Here is an 18287-nt window from a genome sequence, read left to right as displayed (position 1 = left end):
CGCACCCATGTCCCCTGCATCGGCAGGCGGACTCTCAACCACTGCGCCACCAGGGAAGCCCCCTCTGTTGGTTTTTAATGAAAAAATTTAATAGAATTCACATGAAGTTAGTGTCTAGTCTACGTTCAATCTGTTGGTATCAAGATGAATAATTTTATTTTTAATATAAAGCCAGGATTTGTTACAATAAATATGCAATCTAATTTGCTGAAATAATTATTCTAATAGACATTATAACTTGTTCTTTATCTTTAAAAAATAAAGAGGTGATAAACATGGAAAGGAGAGACTCCACAATTTTTTCTACTTTGCTCTGGAGAAAATTTAAATCATATTGAAAATTCATTACTTAGGCAGAAAAAACTTATGTTGCTTTTACACTGAACATTTCCCAAGCCCATAATTTCCTTTTCTTTGTTCCCAGAAACATTATGACAGGAAAAATGTTACTGCAAAAGAAACAATAAGAAACTGAGGAAAGTTTCAACAAAATATTATTGCACCAATATATATTTTTAATGCAATTCTCTGGAGAGAAAGAAAAACAGAAATTCTTAAACATATTAGGATTACTTGTTTTCTGCTGGTTTCAGCTTGTGTACCTCTTAGGACAGTACATTTTTTCAAACATTGTATTTTTCTACTATTTCCCTGAAATGCCCAGAGATTTTTTTTTCTAAAGAAAATTTGTTCATTATATTTTTGCTTATTTCTTAGTAGAACTTACAGGAGTTTGAATCTAGGCATTATTATAATTTTCTCCCTCTAAAACCCATTTCCAATAAATTCAATACTCAATGAAATGTGATGCAAATCTGCCAAATGGTACTTTTGCCACTCTCTTTTCTAATTTATACAAAATGTTCTTTTTTTCAGAGTATGCCAACATTTTCAGGAAGAAGAAACAGTAAGGAATGAAGTTAAGCTCATATTAAACACTCAACTGTGAAATCATTTCTATAGTTTTTTAAAATTACAATTACACATTTTTTCCTACTGAATTCCAAAAAAAATTTTTCTGCCCTATATAGGGTTCCCAGGTACCATAATTTTGAAGAACTAGTTTATTTTTCTTTAAACGTGAAAATAAGATTATTCAATTTTCATCAAAGTTAAATGAAGCAGCAGCAGATGATTTGAGTGGCAGAAAACATAACTCAAATTGTATTTCAGAGACATTCTATCTTTTGTGAAAAATAGCTGACAAAAGATTCAACTGACCAAAATAAGAGAGATGAAAGTGTAATAAGTTAGTGTCTTTCTCTGAGGTTTAAATGTATTTAAGATTTATGGATAATTCAAAATTTGGTGTGTTGCTGTAAAAAAAAATATTAAGGTGCTTACTTTACACCCTACTTTTAAAAAATACCTACAATGAGGTACACACTCTTTCTGGAGCTGAAATAAAAAGGATGTTTGGTCTAAACACCATTCCATGAGGAACCATTGAGGATCCAACAGTGGGAGAAGAGAGGCACATTAATAAATCAGACAGGCCTTCCCTGGTGGCACAGTGGTTGAGAGTCTGCCTGCTGATGCAGTGGACACGGGTTCGTGCCCCAGTCCGGGAAGATCCCACATGCTGCGGAGCAGCTAGGCCCGTGAGCCTTGGCTGCTGAGCCTGTGCGTCCGGAGCCTGTGCTCCACAATGGGAGAGGCCACAACAGTGAGAGGCCTGCGTACTGCAAAAAAAAATAAAAAAAACAAAAAAATAAAAATAATGAATAAATAAATAAATAAATTCGACAAGTTGCTTTGAGGCCTATGACAAACAGGCAAAGCAGCCATACAAAACAGGAAAGTAAATGTAAATGTGATCCTTAAGCTGCATCTTGAAAGATGAATAGTTGATGTCTTCAATTGAGTAAGAGGTGAAAAGGCAGGCCAAGCAGAGTGGAGTAGTGTTGATCAAAGCCAGAGGAGTTAAGGAGAAAAACAGGTTGTGTTTTAGGAATACGAGATAGAGTTTGCATAGATGCAAAATGTGAGAAGGTGTGTGAGAAAGGTTTGTGGATGGTTAGGTCCTTGTGCAGTGGCTTTCTCCTCTCTGGTTGCCCCCGATGTGCATGCTCATTCAAGCTGAATCCTCTCACTCAGACTAATCCAAAAGGTGGGTACCACTCTCTCTTCCTCACAGGTACATCCAAACTCCTCCATGTTAGAGCTTAGACTGTGTATCTTCTCTCATTGTTCTCAGCCATTGTTGATTCAAGTTTAACACTAAATTCACTTTAATATTTTAATGTACAACTATTCTTTTCCCTCCAACTCTTTCAACATATTTTAACTGACTATACTTACATTTTTATTGCTGCTGCAAAATGTTAAATGCATAGCAGTGGTTTAATAAAGTTTGACTTACTTTCATAATTTAGAACTTCTCAGCTTTTCTGATGGTAAAATAGAAATAATAGAACAAGTTTTCTGATCACCTTGTTAGGAACTATATTAACTTTATTACTGTTGGAACAAATCACCACAGATATCAGCCTAAAACAATACAAATTTATTATTTTACTGTTCTGGAGGTTAGAAGTCTGACAATCTCACCCAGCTAAAACCAAGGTATTGGCAGAGGTGCATTCCTTTACAGTGGTCTGGAGAATAATAATTTCCTTCCCTTTCCAGATTCTAGCGGGTGTTTGCCTTCTTTGGCTCATGTCCCACTTCCTCTATCATCAAAGCCAGAAAAAGTGGGTCAAATTCCTTTCAAATTGCATCACTGTGACCTTTATTCCACTGTGACATCTCCTCTGGCTTTTCTGTCTCGCTCTTCCACTTTTAGGAACACGTGTGATTTTATTGAGCCCACTTAAATAACCTCTGCCAACTCCCTACCTTAAATTCAGCTGATTTACAAGTTTAATTCCATCTGCAACCTTAGTTCCACTTTGTTCTGTAACCTAAATACAGTCACAGATTTAGGGATTAGGAAGTGAACATCTTTGAGGGGCCGTTATTCTGCCTATTATGGGGACTTTTGGTGAGTTTTTTTTTTTTTTTTTTAAATTTCAGTATCAATTCCAATTGATATTTAACTATTTTCTTTTCCAGAGGCTTTTCAAGTATAGACAATGTAGTCAAATACTAAATAAATAAATACAATAATAAATAAGAAAAAAACCTCTCATTCGTCTCATTATTGCTTTCTAATCATTTATCCTTTTGTTGGGAATGTACAATTAAATAATTTTAAAATACTTACATAATTTGTCTGTAATGCAGACTTTAATATTCATTTTTCATACATTTATGATAGCTCATCTCTGATAGTAAAAACTTGCAAATTTTAGAAACACATAAGCAGACTTTCTCTGCTCCATCAGACTAATTCCAGATATTTTAGTTGATTATTCCCATGTCTTCTATAAGGCAATTCACCTCTGAGCCATCCTTGTTCTTCATCTTCTTTGGGTACATCAATAGCAAATTAAAACTACTGAAAAAAGCATTCTATGTCCTTATATTCAAGATGTATCTGAACTAAACAACATATAACTTCATTTTATGAGTTTTTCTTAATATTCGGACAATTTTTGTCTTTTGATTGGAGAGTTTAACCCTCTTGCATTAACTGTGATTACTGATTTATCTGGATTAATTTTAGCTATCTTATGTAAGCAGCCTCTTATGTTGTTTTCCCATTTTTTTTGATTACTGATTTATCTGGATTAATTTTAGCTATCTTATGTAAGCAGCCTCTTATTATGTTTTTTTCCCATTTTTTATATTCTTTAAAATATTTTCAAATTTTTTGTTCTCTATCTTACTTTCATTTTTATCTGTTGTTGAGATGTGTAATGCTAATCAACGACCTATTCATAGGTTTTTGTTCTGCTTTTGTTTGGTTTTTAAATTTTTTTTAAGTGAAACTCTCTGATTTTTAAGATCTTATGTTTGTATTTGGTGTTCTGTAATCTCAGTAAGATAAGTCTGGCTACATTTTTAAAAATTTACTTTATTTAATTGCAGTCACTGAGCATGAGTATCTTTCACTGACTTTGGCAAATTTTAAGCTATGAGCACTCATTTCTTTTCATATTTGCAATTCGGTGTATGTGAGAACTGTCACTCTGTTTCCTATGTCTTCTACTTGCTTTTGAATGACCGCACCCAGCACTGCCTGCCTCTTCACTACACTCTAGATAATCATTACATATGTCACAATTCCTTAAAATTTTTTCCCACTGTTTAAATATTATCTTGAATATTTTTTGATTATGATTTTTTTTTATTTCTGAATGATCTCTTCAATACCTTTTTGGACCAGCTTGCTTATTTTTACACCTCTTGTTCCTTACACATATTTTAACATCTATCTGTTGCTTTTAAAAACATATTTACTTTACAGTCAGTGATGTATGCTTCCTGTATGTAAATCTTTGCCAATCTCATTTTATTCTTTGTTCTACTTTCTGTTACTCACAGTGCTATATTTTATCTGCATTTGGTCATTGTCGACTGTGAGCTCATATTCTTTTATCTTTGGGAATAGGCCTGGTTTTGAAGGTGGTTTTTATTTGTAATAACGCAAGCCATGATTTGATCGGCTCCTCCACCACATGATAACATTTTTTATACTCTTGCAAAGTTTTCTTAAACAAATTGTGTGAATTTGAGCTGCAAAACTGCATGAGATCTAGTCTGTGCTTGTAACTTCTCAAGGGAGAATGTTTTTCATCCCCACAGAGCCAAATTCAAGTCAGCTAATTTCTTAATTTCATCTTCTCAGGAGCAGGTTTATCCCTAGTCCTCTCATTCACTAAGAATAGAAATACTTCTATGTAGACTCCTATTGGACTCCTACTTAGGGTGAAATCCCTAGGTTCTTCTCCTGTCCTTTGTATGCCAGGTGGCAGTGGAAACAGAAACTGATGTCACCAGTTTTTAAAACCAGCCTTGAAGCAAAAACTTAACTTCTTTCTTAGGTCTCAGGACCAGCAATTTAAATTTGCATTTATTTTCTGAGAGTCCCTTAGTTTTTGCCCACTCAGCTCTACATATAAAATTTTATACTGCATACTTAGTTTTCTGAATGCAAGATTACCATGCAGGATATCTAGATTCACATAATGTCAGAAATAGAAACACCCTTATAGCTTATATTGGTTATATCAAACTATATATCATTATAAACTCTTCATAGTAGTATCCTTTTTTCCTCTTCATTAGCATACATAGTCACTTTTAATAATCCATTCCAAAGGAAGAGTACAGATATTACACGTATGTGTAGAATTTCAGTACTTATAATAGGAACACAGGGGCCAGTTCGTGTACCAATAACAAGTATTCTTTTCCAGCTGCAATCTTTTATTTTCATTTAATTTGCTTTAATTCACCAAAACATCATTAACTTATTTCTCTTTGGCTACTGTAAGCATCTATAAATGAGCCAAAATGACATCCATAATAACAGGCTGCTAAAAATAACCAGGTAGTTGCTTTGTGTATCTTATCGACAAAACTACATTACACATTACTTTGACACATTACAGTTTATTTAGTGATTGACATAAAAATATCAGTGCTGATGGATTTTCATATTCTGTGATATACAGATTGGATCATAATGGAAGTGTAGATCTGTAATCTTATGTTTCCTGACCAAACACAGCAAATAACAAAAAATGTTAAAGGAGTCAAACCAGCAGTCAATTATTTAGCATAAATTTGAGTTGTCTGTCTAATCCTGAAATGGATTAGCTTTCTACAACAACAAAGCTTAACATTTTTCACATTAACTTTTAAAATATTCAACTCTGCTTAAACAGTCAATCTTAAACAGACTTAGTCTTTTTAATCCTTAATATAGAGGTGTGTCTTAAGATGCTTACACTGAAGCCCTAAGGACTGAGAAATGTCATTCTCTCCTGTGCAGGATATGTGCTGGGAATCTTCATCTTGCTCCCTTGGTTTCACCCTTCATTCCCATTCTGCTCTCTGTCCAAGGAAATTCCCCTGTATGAAAAAGATCAATGAGCCTTCCTGCCTCTTGGATTCCATGTGGATTCTATTAATGAGATCCCTAGGACAAAACTGTAGGGAGAAAGGAGATCATGATTAACATGTTTATTTCCCTAGTTCACTCCTTGTAGGGTGATCCTAGGCTTGAAGCATCCTGCCACCAAAAGTTACTGCTCCATGCACAGTGGCCTTCTCCACATGCTCCTGCTTCCTGGTTCCATTAACTGTTCTCTTCTCCAACCCTTTTAGGAAAGAAGAGTAGTAGTCTATGCATTATTGCATGTGGTTTCTCTTTACTTTGTACACACTTTAAATTAGCCCCTTCGTTAAACTCTTTTTAAATTATTGTAATTGGAATGTAGCCTTTGCTTATTTGTGAGAACTATGCATAAGGGATGCATGGCTAGAACTAGACTAGTGTCCATGGGAATAAAAATAGTACAGAATATATTGTTCAAAGATGGTGAAGTAGGAAAACCCTGAGTTCACCTCCTTCCACGGGCACACCAAGTTTACAATTACATACAGAGCAACTATCAATGAGAATGAGCTGAAGATCAGCAAAAAAGATTTACAATTAACGATGTAAAGAAGAAACCACAACAAAATGGATAGGAGAGTTGGAGATACAATAGAGTCAAGACCCACACACCCTAGTGGGTGACCCAAAAAAGTGTAGAATAAATAAAATTACAGAGGTTGTTCCCAAGAAGTGAGGGGTCTAAGCCCCATATTGAGCTCCTCAGCTCAGGTGTCCTGCACCAGGAAGACAAGCTCCAGAACATTTGGTTTGAAGGTCAATGGAGACTATTTTGGGGAGAGTCAAAGGGCTATAGGAAATAGAGACTCTATTCTTAAAAGGAATACACAAAATTTCACATGTTCTAGGATCCAGGGTAGAATCAGTAATATAAAAGGAGCTTGGGTCAAATCCACTGGCTAACTTGGAGAGCCTCACAGAAAGACAGGATACTAGGACTCACTTGGGGGACATAGACACTGGTGGCAGCCACTTTTGGGATCTCAATCTACCACAAGGACACTGATGCTGACAAGCACCATTTTGGAATCCTCCCTCTAGCTATTAGCATCAGGACCTACCTGTACACACCAACTATTCAACACCAGTCCTGGGACCCCCTCCTGCAAAACCAAGCAGCTATCCAGCTTGGACATAGCCCCATACATGAGCAGATCAGCTGCTGTAGGACCTCCTAAGCATCCAGAAGCCATGGGACCTAACTCCACCCATAAGGGGCCCAGGACTCAGCTCCACCCACCAGTGGGCTGACACAAACACTGTGACTCCCAGAACCCTGACACTAGGGACCTCAGGATGTGGCACTGAAAATCAGTGGGTCAGCACCAGCTCTTCAGGATGCCCAGTGTCCCAACTTGGCCCACCAGCAATCCAAACCCAACTTTGAGGCCACTTAGGCCCTACAGCCAAAGATCCCAGAAAGCATATCCACTAGTGGGTGGGCATTAGCCCTGTGGCCTCCTAGACCCCAGCTCCACATACATATGGGGAAGCACCAGCTTCTAGAACCCCAGATCCCACAACCAGCCATGTCAGAAAATAGCCCCACAGACCAGCAGGCTAACACTAGTTCCAGGACCCCTGGCCCCATAGCCAGCCACCTTGGGACCTGGCACCACCCACTAGTGGGCTGACACCAGCCCAGGACTCCCTAGGCCATGGCGCCAAATGTGCTAGGAACCAGCCCCCCACCACCTCCAACTAGGAGATGGCAGTTATGCAATAGGCAGGTCCTGGTAACCAGATGGATTGTGGACCAGCTATGCTTACTATTGCACACATAATACTCAGCCCACCACAGTAGAAGGGCCTATACAACCCACATAGAGGGCACCCCTACAGCATATTTCTGGTGACCAGAAGGGAGTATGCTGCTGGGATGTATATGATGTCTATACAGATATCTGTTATGGTTCTATACACTAACAATGAAGTATCAGAAAGAGAAATTAAGAAAATAATCCCATTTAATATCACATCAAAAAGAATAAAATACTTAGGAATAAATCTAACTAAGAATGTAAAAGTCCTGTACTCAGAAAACTCTGAGACACAGATGAAAGAAATTGAAGACAAAATAAATGGATTGGAGGATATGCTGTGCTCATGGATTGGAAGAATTAATATTGTTAAAATGACCATACTACCCAAGGCAATCTACAGATTTCATGCAATCCTAACCAAATACCATGGTGTTTTTCACAAAACTATAACAAATATTTCTAAAGTTTGTACAGTATCACAATAGACCCTGAATATCTAAAACAATCTTGAGAAAGAATAGCAATGCTGGAAGTATCACACTGCCTGATTTCAAACTATACTACAAAGCTACAGTAATCAAAACAGTATGGTACTGACACAGACACATAGATCAGTGCAACAGAATAGAGAGTGCAGATATGCACCCACATATATATGGGCAATTAATCTATGACAAAGGAGGCAAGAATATACGATGGGGAAAAGACAGCCTCTTCAATAGATGGTGTTGAGAAAACTGGACAGCAACATGCAAAATAATCAAAGTGAACTACTTTCTCACACCATATTAAAAAAAACACAAAACTCAAATTGGATCAGTGACTTAAATGAAAGACCTGAAACCATAAAATTTCTATAAGAAAACATAAGCAGTTCACTCTTTGATGTCTGTCTCAACAATACTTTTTTGCATCTCTCTCCTTAGCAAAGGAAACAAAAGCAGAAATAAACAAATGGGACTACATAAAGCTGAAAAGCTTTTGCACATTGAAGGGAACTGTCAACAAAATGGAAAGTCCACTTACTGAATGGGAGATGATATTTGCAAATGATGCATCCAATAAAGGGTTCATATCCAAAATATACAAATAAGTCATGCAACTCAACATGAAAAAAAAAAAAAACTTAAAAATGGGCAGAGGACCCAAATAGACATTTTCTAAAGAAGACATACAGATGGCCAACAGGCACAGGAAAATATGCTTCACATCACTAATCATTATGGAATGAAAATCAAAACCACAATGAACTATGTCCTCACACCTGTCAGAATGGTTATTAACTAAAAGATAACAAATAATCAGTGTTGGTGAGGATGTGGAAAAAGGGAACCCTTAGGCACTCTTTGTGGCAATGTAAATTAGTTCAGCCACTATTGAAAACAATATGGAGATTCCCCACAAAATTAAAAAAAAACAGAATGACCATATGATCCAGCACATCCACTCCTGGATATTTATCAAAGAAAGCAAAAATGCTAATTCAAAAAGATATATCCACCCCTATGTTCATTTCAGCAATATTTACAATAGCCAATATTTAAAAGAAACCTAAATGCCCATCAGTAGATGAATGGGTAAAGAAGATGTATATATACAATGAAATACTACTCAGCCATTAATAAGAATGAAATTTTGTCATTTGCAACAACTTGGATGGACCTAGAGGGTATTATGCTTAGTGAAATAAGACAAACAGAAAAACATAAGTATTGTTTGCTATCACTTATATGTGGAACCTAAAAACAAAACAAATGAACAAACTTAAAAGAAGAGAAACAGAGTTAAAGATACAGAGAATAAACAGGTGTCGCCAGATGGGAAGGGGGCAGGGGAGGAAAGAAATAGGTGAGGGAGATTGAGAGGCACAAAATTCCGGTTACAAAATATGAGTCACAAGTATAAAATGTGCAGTGTGGAGAATTTTGTCAATAACTATGTAATATCTTTGATGACAGATGATCACTAGACTTAACTTAGTGATCATTTTGAAATGTATAGAAATATCAAATCACTATGTTATACCAAGAACTAGTTCTATAGGTCAATTATACTTCAAAAACAAACAAGCAAACTCATAGTGAAAGGGTTCAAATTTGTGGTTATCAGAGACTTGTTGCAGGGAGAGTGGGAATTGGATGAAGGTGGTCAAAAGGTACTAATTTCTAGTACACGATAAATATTGATAAGTACTAGGGATGCAATGTACAACATGATAGATATAATAACACAGCTTTATGTTATATATGAAAGTTAAGAGAGTAAATCTTAAAATTTCTCATTACAATGGAAAAATAATTTTTTCTACTTTAATTTTGTATGTACTGAAATGATGGATGTTCACTAACCTTATTGTGGTGCTCATTTCATGATATGTGTAAGTCAAATCACTATGCTATATACCTTAAACATACACAGTGCTCTATGTTAGTTATATCCTAATAAAACTGGAAGAAAAAATAATATAATGTCACTATATAAACTTTTTTCTGGGTCCATAATACTATATCTTAGACAGTGGATTTCAGAATTTTGGTTTTAATATCATTAGTACACTTTCTTCAAACAAAAGCTTTACTCAGAAGGCCAATGTATAAAATCAGTGGAAGCAAAGCTAATCTGGCTGGAGCAGCCCTCCAAACCTGGCTGGCCCATCACAGCTGACTTCCATCATCAGCTAAAACATGGAGGACCATGGTCTAAAATAATGGTGCTACTATATTGTTTACTTCTTAGGTGTGTGTGTTTTATTGAAGGTATTAATTTTTGTCTAATACACTGTGAAATATTTATCAAATAAACGTTTACCTTCCATTAAAAAAGGTGAGAGTGTAAAAGTTTTCCTTTCTTCTTTTATGTTAAATACAAGTGCACTTGATATATTGTTTACTGTGGGAAGTCAAAGAAAAAGAAATAAGAGAAGAGTTTAAGATTTAAAGGCTCAGAGAAGTCTTATTTGAGTTTGTATAAAATAAATATTATTTTCTCATATAATGTGAGAAAAACATATACTTTGTACACAGAAACACACACACACACACACACACACACACACGCACACATTCCAAAGAGAAAGTACCGACTATTTGAAGATACCTAGGAAACAGAAAACAAAAATCATCCAATTATGATTTTCCAGTATGGCTAATTTTTTCATGAGGCAGAACAGAGGCAGGAGGAAAGAGATCAATGGCAAATTCTAGAGCCAGAGAAGCTGGGTTCCAATGCAGGCTCTGCCACTTAGTAACTGTGATTGTGGCCAAGTTACCTTCTTGCTCTGTGCTTCCTCTGCTGTCTACATGGGAATAATAGCAGTGCCTACTTACAGGGTCGGTCTTTGGAAAGCATTTAGAACAGTACCTGATACATAATAAGCATTACAAAAAGTATTTACTATATAAATATATGATAAGGAATGAAGCAGGAGAGGCCACTGGGACAAATTCAGGAATGACCTTAATATAAAAATAAATTTTATTCGGAAGAAAATGGAAGAGCCCTTCAAGATGTTGACTGATGTAAGTAGTATTATTGATTTGAAAATGTTTGAAAAATCACTTGTGACTCCTGGGGTCAATGAATCTGAAGCAGGAGAAATTTTAAAACGTTCCCCATTTGGGAGATTATTACAGAAAGAGGGTGGTCATGAGGGATGGATTTTAAATATGTTTAGAGAGCAGAGTATGTGATCTAGTAATCGAGTAGCTATAGGAGGTGGAGGAGAAAGGGATGTGGGTCGTTTAAGATGTTCATAGGGATGCTGGTGTGAGTGCCTCAGTAGATGGTGTCAGGACACATTGACATAGAGACTGCAAGAGTCAGAGCAAGCACAGCCTACCTAGGGAGTATGCCAGTGTATTGAGCCATCAAATAAAAAGGCAAATCTTCACCTATATTAATTTATTCAAATTTATGGAATTAAAGCTTTATTATAAGTAAATTGTTTATTTTCAAGAGTTTGGCATTTTCATGGAAAATACTGCATATTAAATAGTTTAAGATAAACAAATTATAAATAGAGTGCATTAAGTTCAGATATTTAAGCATTACACTAATGAGTAAAAAGAGATTGTTTTAATTGGTTGTTGTTTTAAGCTATAGCAGATATTTTAAAATAATTTTCTTTTGCTGTACTCTCAAATTTTCGTGGTCTTTGTTCATAGAAATGGCAACTAGAAAAGTCATAGTTTTGAGATCACAATTTTTGACAAGGCAGGTACAAAATTAAAAGAACAATTAATGTTAATAAGGTTTGTGAATATAGCATTACTTAAAAAAACAACTAAAGCCAGTTCCAAATGTAGAGGTAAGAAACAGAATTAATATTTAACTTTGATTAATATTCCAACCTCTAGGTAGCAGCATTACAAAAGAATTTCTTATAGACCCTATTCAGATATTCTTTTTGCATTGAAGCACTCCACCTTTTTTTTTTTTTTTTCTTTCTGTTAAGGTTTCTCATTCTTCATGTTGGCAGTTCTCAAAAAAAATGTGTGCAATCAGACTGTTATATCAAACACTTCTTGACAAAGATCCTGGTTACATGACATGATTATTTCTGTAAACTTTTAATTAATTAATTAATTAATTTGGCTGCATGCGTGGCACGTGGGATCTTGGTTCCCTGACCAGGGATCGAACCCACATCCCCTGCATTGGAAGCATGGAGTCTTAACCACTGCACCTCCAGGTAAGTCCCTTCTGTAAACCTATTTAAAAACAGTATAGAATGTGCAGAATTCTTGTAAGAAGAAATCTGTAATAAATATATATATATGCTATATATATAAATATAGTATATATAAAGTAAGGTATAATAAATACACAGTAACATTAACATCTAATTTATCTAAAATATAAAAGTGTAAGGATTGGGATTATGTGTCCAATGTTTTATGGTAACTGTGAATGGGGAGTAATCTTTGGGGATTGTATAAAAAATAAAAATAAAAGAGTGGTGATGGATGTAGCCACGTGGAACATATCCAAGAATATATATGGCAGTTTAAAAGATTTATTTTTCCTTTAAAAGATAGTGTATTTTCAAGCGGCAACAGATACACTTCACTATTAAGTACACTTAATGTCATTAGAATAGCTGCTGTTAGAAACCATATAGCTGGTGAGTCTATAGGTCAAAAGACACACTATATGGGATATAGACAGTTCTCAAAGTATTGAGTATGACCCAAACTACTGGGGACATTCTGTGCATATGGTGAAAACAGATATATTAGAAAAGATATTTCTTAAATGGAGTCAGATTTCACAAATCAAGTGACTTAATATTAGAATAAATTTGCAATTCTAGTAGTCTTTAAGAAAGTGTATCTGACATCATTACACCTTTTGATAGTCACTGAATACCGTTTACATTATTCTATGATAAGCATGACACTGAAATAAAGATATAGAGAAAGTATTAGAGAGGTTAAGCTCCTCCTTCATATAATATGTATATTCTGCACCTTCAATTCAAAAGAGAAAATTATGGTCTTAAAAAAGGACATATATATGTATACATGTGTGTATATATATATATATATATATATATATATATATATATCTGTAATTCTGGTCAAGATAATAGTGAATAATTTATCCAGAAATCCACACATCACAGCAGCTATAAAATAAAAAGAAAACTCTCTCTGTGGACCTTAAATGAAATGAACAGATAAAGCAGATTGTGGAGGTAGAAACCAGAATAGGAAGTACACAATGGTGTCTGGAAGTTTAACTCCTGTGAAGGGAAGAGAACTTAATACTTGTGTGTGTGGCTGAGGAGTAGACCCAGTTTATCACCTGGACCAAAGATTTACAAAATGTGCCCGCTACTTGAGACTGTTCCTTTCTACTTGTCACCAGAGAGATTGTGCACAGCCCCACACAATGGGATAACAGAGCACTGGCTTGTGGAATAAATATGCAATAGCCCTACATGATATTACAATTAACTTACCAATATATGAATATTTTTCTCCATAAGAGTTGATAGGAAGGGCAGAGAGAAGGGAAGAATAAGAATGAAGTTATTGGGCTTCCCTGGTGGCGCAGTGGTTGAGAATCTGCCTGCTAATGCAGGGGACACGGGTTCGAGCCCTGGTCTGGGAGGATCCCACATGCCGCGGAGCAACTAGGCCCGTGAGCCACAACTACTGAGCCTGCGCGTCTGGAGCCTGTGCTCCTCAACAAGAGTGGCCGCGATAGTGAGAGGCCCGCACACCGCGATGAAGAGTGGCCCCCGCTTGCCGCAACTAGAGAAAGCCCTCGCACAGAAACGAAGACCCTCTGGAGCCTGTGCTCCTCAACAAGAGTGGCCGCGATAGTGAGAGGCCCGCACAGCAAAAATAAATTAATTAATTAATAAACTCCTACCCCCAACATCTAAAAAAAGAAAAGAATGAGGTTGTTATAGAATCAGGTCCCTTTGCTTGCTGCATACAAAATCAATACTCACAAATGTTGATAGAAAGGAAAGATGCCTTTAATCAGAGGGCTGGAAATCTGAGGAGACGGTGGATTCAGAGTCCCCCCAACACCACCTCCGAAAATTCTGCTCAGTCATGAATGTTTTTAAAGGGAAACAGGGAAGTAATTTCAGTTATCATTGAGATAGAGTGTCAGAGTTGTCACCATCCCCTACCATGTGCAGTCATGTGTGCTGGCTTGTCAACTCCTCATGATTTTTCTTTAGATGTTATCTTGTTCACACAGTTTGTTCAGGAGATTACTAAAGGGGAAGCTAGGGAAGAGATTTGGTCTTCTGTTAATTGATTATTCTTTATCTCTACTTCTTTGATCTATGGAAAAAAACAAGAAGTTAGGCAAAGTATTGTGTAATCAAAAGAACTGAAAGGTGTGCCAGGGTCACAGATGAGTAGAGCATGGGGGTGCCTGGTTTAAGTTTAGTGACAAGACAAAGGGCCTCCGGCAGAGAACTCTTGACCAAAAAAGCTTTTTCCTGCCAAAAGCTGCTTACAAAGTCACCAAAAACAGAGGAGTAGGTGGAGGAAGAGTGGGGAAAAAAAAGAAACTACCAGAAAGATAAATTTGCAAGCTAAAATTTTAAGGAGAAAAAAATACCTGTTATTAATTCCAACAAAGTCAATAAAGAATTCATTCCTGAGGCAATTACAATTATAATACAATTTTATAAGGGCAGTTTATAAGTGTGTTGAAGTCATTCAAAACTAAAGAAAATATGACCAAAGACAGGAGCTTATGAACAAAACAAACAGTATAAGTGGAAACATATGAATATGAAAAATATATAAATAAAAATGAAAATCATAAAATACATCAACAAGTGAGCTATACTGTAGAGTGCATTCAGTAAATTAAGCTTCAAGTACACATTTCATACCAATTCTAGAAGTAAAACATATAGGAAATGATGAAAAGGTAATATTCAAACAGGTATTATCTGGAATTTCTCTTAAATTAAGAAAGATATGTGTACTTAAAAAAATACATAAAGGAAAATAAGTATGAAAAAATTTAAACAAACATTACAAAGAACTGAAAGACAAAGCAAATGAGAAAATATTAAAGACAAATAAAAAGAAAATTTAGAACTGTTTATGAACAATGACAATAGATATTTTAAAACTTCTGCATTCAAAAATAGTTTCCTAAAGTCATTAAAATACCAGCTTCAATTCTTAGGGAAAATAAGATATATATCTTTCAAGACCTAAAGAAATATATGAAAATATTTTTTGGCATACTCATACAAATATACATCTCCTCTGAAACTGTTGCTGAAACAAAAGTGATCAAAGAAAGCATGGGTAGCAAATACTTAATAAAATATGATAACAAATTTATTAATTTTAAATGGTAATGATAAATTTACAGTTGGGTTAAGAATGGCAAATCTAAAATACTATTCAACAATATACTCAACAATAGCAAATAAGATCCGTGAGAGCATCAACCTAAATGTCCATCAACATATAAATAGATAAAGAAGATGTGGCATGTATATATATGTACAAACACACAATGGAATATTACTCAACCATAAAAGAATTAAATACTGCCATTCACAGCAACATGGATCGACATAGAGATCATCATGCTAAGTGAAGTAAGTCAGAAAGAGAAAGACAAATACCATACGATGTGACTTATATGTGAAATCTAAAATATGATGCAAATGAACTCATTTACAAAACAGAAACAGACTCACAGACATAGAAAACAAACTTATGGTTACTAAAGTATAACTGAATCACTTTGTTGTACATCAGAAACTACCACAACAGTGTAAATCAACTATACTTCAATTTTTTTAAAAAAACCAGGAAAGGATGGATATGTTAAACATCTTTTGGTGTAAAAAATAGTTCAGGTAAATTATTAAAGAAGAAAAATCATCATAGGAAAAAGCATATGTTAACATATAATATACACAGAGAAAGCACTGTAAGCCAATACAAAATAATACTTAGAAATGGTTCCAATATATTGTCATAGTAATTTTTAATAAATTAGTAACACATTAAAAGCAGAGACACCAAGATTTTAAAAGAACTTATAACTGACTTACTTCACTCTTAGAAGAGAAAAATAAGAAACAGTAAAATTTGAGCAATAATTCATAAAGAAATGTACAGGCTTACAAAGCCTAAGATTGTAACATATTTTAGTGTCTTGTTATTTTATTTATTGCAGAAATTTACTGTATGTGTGTGCTTGTACATCGTGCTACAAACCTAACTTGCTTAATTTCTCTAACTCCACCTCAGCTTATCTTGAACAGGGAGTGTTATTAACTAAATTAATAATTTAAGAGTCATAGAAAACATAATTAGAAATTTCCAATGTCAATTTTAATTTCTTGCTGTATCTTTGAAGTTAACCAGTTATTTAGGTCATATTGTTCCCTTGACTCATCTTATCTTTAACATAATGTTTAGGGGAAAATTAGAAAAGCCAAGTAATACCATTTTTTTTTTTAAGAAAAGAAATAAAAGTGTAAACATCCGGTTTGGATGGAAATTAAAAGAAAAAGTAAAATTTGAACAATAGCTTTTAAAGAAATGTACAGTTTTACAAAGCCTAAGTTTGTAACATATTTTAGTGTCTTGATACTTTACTCATTGCAAAAATTTACTGTATGTGTCAGCTACAACGTCATTTAAAACTATGGTCACAACATTAATATCTCCACAGGAAGAATACTAGTCATAATATTGATTTTTATCTTGCAGCATAGCTTACCATGGTATGTTTCATTTATTTTCTAACATATTAATTGCCCTATTTATCGTGTGAAAATGTCGTTTTTATGAAGTATTCTGGTAGCCTAAGGGTCCATATTGTTTTTCTGATAATATTATTAAGCTGCAAATGACAATTTAATATGTTGCAATTTTTCAGTATGTCAAACTTATACAGAATTATATGTTACCTTAAACAATTGGATTCTATTTGCAGGTGTCTGTATGTCTTCAAATAATGAAAGTTTTGTAAAATGACATAAAATATGCACATAAATTGGGAGTCATACTCAAATTATTGATTTATAGTATATTCCATGCTTGTTCTCCAGAAAGTACAAATATGTCTGTGCTCAGTTTAAACAATTTATATCATATAATATATATTAACAAATAGTAGAAGTGCCATGTAATGTACAAATGCATAAAACTATGTGAATCAAGGCCAACTAATTGGATCTAAATTGTTAGTATCTTTTTCAAAATTAGTATGCTAGCAATATTTATACTATGGCTTATAGAACTAATCCACAGAAGGTAATCTCCAGACCAGAAGCATCAGCACCACTTGGGACATTATTATAAATGCAAATTCTCAGGCTCCACCCCAGACTTAGTGATTCAGAAGCTCTGAAAGTAAGACCTAATAATTTATATTTTTACAAGTTTTCCAGGTAATTCTGGTATGTGCTAAAATCTGAGATGCAATCTTTTATCCATTTGCTGGGCTTATTTTAATATAAATATAACCCTAGGTGCAGCCAGAGAGCTCAGAGAGATCTTAGAAATGAAAGATTAAAAAAAAAGAAATGAAAGATACTAGAAAGCCTCGAGCTCTGGCTACATCAAATGAAACAATACTACAGTATGCGACACTTCAAGGTTGTAGAGCCAAAGGATTGTTTCCCACAAGACAATGTTTTTCCTGGGAAATGTTTTCCAATCAAGATCATTACAGCTGAACAAGTGAATAGAAGTCCTGTGTCTATTTTCTCAAATAACGTTGACAGATAGTTCACTTCAAATCAAGGTTCACTTTAAACTTGAGTTCTGAAAATACAGCCTACAAAATGAGCCAGGGTAGAAGCAGAGACATAACATGTTGATAGATCCTCATGGATGTAGATGCTCTGTTTGGTGACAGAGATCTTTATTAACCCTTTGATTCCATGTTTCCTCACTTCCTCTTACCTTTAAATGTATCTTTTCTCTACCTATTTACACTTTTCTGTGCTATCCTCTTGCTTGTATATACCTAAAGTATAGTAAAAAAGTCTTTACATGTACCCT

Source organism: Physeter macrocephalus, chromosome 10 (genome assembly GCF_002837175.3).
Source record: "Physeter macrocephalus isolate SW-GA chromosome 10, ASM283717v5, whole genome shotgun sequence".
NCBI classification, from domain to species: domain Eukaryota; kingdom Metazoa; phylum Chordata; class Mammalia; order Artiodactyla; family Physeteridae; genus Physeter; species Physeter macrocephalus.
This window is presented reverse-complemented; position numbering follows the sequence as displayed.